The sequence below is a fragment of the Amia ocellicauda genome, unplaced genomic scaffold (genome assembly GCF_036373705.1).
Source record: "Amia ocellicauda isolate fAmiCal2 unplaced genomic scaffold, fAmiCal2.hap1 HAP1_SCAFFOLD_33, whole genome shotgun sequence".
NCBI classification, from domain to species: domain Eukaryota; kingdom Metazoa; phylum Chordata; class Actinopteri; order Amiiformes; family Amiidae; genus Amia; species Amia ocellicauda.
Genome location: NW_027102898.1, coordinates 349,057 through 352,315, shown reverse-complemented (window position 1 = coordinate 352,315; position 3,259 = coordinate 349,057). Strand labels below are relative to the sequence as shown.

General features: G+C 43.0%; 1 non-coding gene across 1 annotated transcript; it reads right to left on the bottom strand.

The window, feature by feature from the left end:
• Positions 1-319: 319 nt before the first annotated feature.
• On the bottom strand, positions 320-434 carry LOC136731568 (U5 spliceosomal RNA). The gene has a single exon (XR_010809562.1). It is a non-coding gene; the product is annotated as a U5 spliceosomal RNA (small nuclear RNA).
• Between the last annotated feature and the right edge of the window lie 2,825 nt (positions 435-3,259).

Genomic DNA, 3,259 nt, shown 5'->3' with positions numbered 1-3,259 from the left:
CAGACAGACAGACTGACAAACAGAAAAACAGACAGACACAGACACACACACACACAGAGCCAGCCAGCCAGCCAGCTCAGCGATGACATCACGAGCCTCTCTCAGCTGACTGCTATGACATCACAGAGCACGTACATTCCGTTGCTTGCCGTCTGTCAACCACTCAGTCACTGCCAGCCAGACTGGCTGGCTGGCTGGATGGGGGGGCTGCTTGCTGCTGCTGCGTACCTTAGCAAGCTTATTTGCTTGACCGGCCTTCCTACTCCTCTGCCCACATGACCACCTATGCCCGATCTGCTGTTCACCTGGATCACAGCTCCGCCCCAACAAGGCAGAGCCCCCCAAGAATGGTACAAACTCACCCACGATCCCCTCCACGGAAAGCTTTAGCAAAAGGCAAAAGCGTTATACGTAATGAAGAGGAACCCGAGTCCAAGACGCATCCGACCAGCCATACATATTTGTGTGTATTAAAGATCACATTTTCTTACATTTAGTTTTTCTGTACTTTATTACATCTTATTGTGATTTATAAAAGTATTGTTTCTTTTCCATATGTATGTATGTATGTGTGTGTGTGTGTGTGTGTGTGTGTGTCTGTCTCTGTGTGAAAGTTAGTGTGTGTGTCTGTACGTGTGTGCCTGTCTCTGTGTGAAAGTGTGTGTGTGTGTGTGTGTGTGTGTGTGTGTGTGTGTGTGTGTGTGTGTATATGTCTCTCTGTGACAGTGTGTGTGAGTGTCTGTCTGTCTGTCTGTCATGTAACTCGCACATCTGTGAGGGCACCATTTTTGCAGAAGAGATGTACACATTTTGGAGCAACATATGCTGCCGTCCCTTTGATGCGGTGCAGTTGTCCTGTCCCCTTAGCAGAAAAACAGCCCCAAAGCATAATGTTTCCACCTCCATGTTTGATGGTGGGAATGGTGTTCTTGGGGTCATTCCTCCTCCTCCAAACACGGCGAGTTGAGTTGATGGCAAAGAGCTTGATTTTGGTCTCATCTGAGACCACTTTCACCCAGTTCTCCTCTGAATCATTCAGATGTTCATTGGCAAACTTCAGACGGGTCTGTACATGTGCTTTCTTGAGCAGGGGGACCTTGCGGGCGCTGCAGGATTTCAGTCCTTCACGGCATAGTGTGTTACCAATTGTTTTCTTGGTGACTATGGTCCCAGCTACCTTGAGATCATTAACAAGATCCTCCCATGTAGTTCTGGGCTGATTCCTCACCGTTCTCATGATCATTGAAACTCCACGAGGTGAGATCTTGCATGGAGCCCCAGACTGAGGGAGACTGACAGTTATTTTGTGTTTCTTCCATTTGCGAATAATCGCACCAACTGTTGTCACCCTCTCACCAAGCTGCTTGGTGATGGTCTTGTAGCCCATTCCAGCCTTGTGTAGGTCTACAATCTTGTCCCTGACATCCTTGGACAGCTCTTTGGCCATGGTGGAGAGTTTGGAATCTGATTGATTGATTGCTTCTGTGGACAGGTGTCTTTTATACAGGTAACGAGCTGAGATTAGGAGCACTCCCTTTAAGAGAGTGCTCCTAATCTCAGCTCGTTACCTGTATGAAAGACACCTGGGAGCCAGAAATCTTGCTGATTGATAGGGGATCAAATACTTATTTCCCTCATTAACATGCAAATCAATTTATAACTTTTTTGAAATGCGTTTTTCTGGATTTTCTTGTTGTTATTCTGTCTCTCACTGCTAAAATACACCTACCATTAAAATTATAGACTGATCATTTCTTTGTCAGTGGGCAAATGTACAAAATCAGCAGGGGATCAAATACTTTTTTCCCTCACTGTATGTATGTATGTATGTATGTATGTAAGTGTGTGTGTGTCTGTCTCTGTGTGAAAGTGTGTGTGTGTGTCTGTCTGTGAAAGTGATTGTGTGTGAAAGTGTGTGTGTCTGTCTGTCTGTCTGTGAAAGTGTGTGTGTGTGTGTGTGTGTGTGTGTGTGCGTGTGTCTGTCTGTCTGTGAAAGTGTGTGTTTGTGTGTGTATGGGTGTGACAGTGTGTATGAGTGTCTGTCATGTAACTCGCACATCTGTGAGGGCACCATTTTTGCAGAAAGAGATGTACACATTTTGGAGCAACATATGCTGCCATCCAGACATCGTCTTTTCCAGGGACGTACCTGCATTTTTCAGCAGGATAACGCCAAACCACATTCTGCCCAGATTTCAAGCGCATGGTTGCATAGGCAGAGAGTGCGGGTGCTAGCATGGCCTGCCTGCAGTCCTGACCTGTCTCCGAATTGAGAATGTGTGGCGCACTATGAAGTGCAAATTAAGACAACGAAGGCCCTGTGCAGTTGCGCAGCTGAGGAAATGCATAATGGATGAATGGGGGAAAATCCCGCTTGCTAAACTTAACCAAGTGGTGTCTTCAGTGCCCAAGTGCTTAATAAGTGTTATTAAAAGAAAAGGTGATGTTACATAGTGGTAAACAGTCGACTGTCCCAACTTTCTTGGTTTCTTTTCACTGCTAATGAGATGCTGTAGAGTGAGTTAGTTATATTGCTTTCAGGAGCTCTAATCGTATTGATGAGTTCATGCAGCATTTGTAATTGAATTTCAAAAATAAATCTTTGCTGTCTGGCCTGTGTGTATGAGATGTACTCTGTCAATCTTTGGCTAACAACTGAAACATTGGTAGAACAGAAATGGCAACATAAAAAAGAAAAGTATATTTTAAAAGAGCACATTAAATAGGATGAATATACAGTTTTTTACAATCACTTTGTCACTCATTTCAGAACCTTGATGTCATTTTTCAAAACTAGACACAAAACTCAAAACGGTCATCACTTGTAACACAGGCTGTCCAATGTTCAAAACATTGCATTGTGCATTCATATCTTTAAAGAAACCTAGCACTTGCAGACTTGTTGGTTCAAATAACTCATTTATCATGAAATACCATAGTAACATAGTAACACAGAAGATACCGATAGTTTCACTGTGTAGTTGTTCGTACAATCATTAAATATTGTAGTACAAAATATGTGATACATGTTTCATTATGGTACTACACATAAATACATCACTGTAAAAGGACTAGTAGAGAGAATACTACAGACACAGTGGAATCATTGAACAAAATCTGAAATGTATTGATGCAATACAATCAAATCACACCATAGGTTTCTTTGAATCCATGCAACAATAATTAGCTACAAAAACGAACAAAACTACAGTAAAATGTCAACTGCAGTGTTCCTCACCTGGCTTAGTGTAAAAAGCAA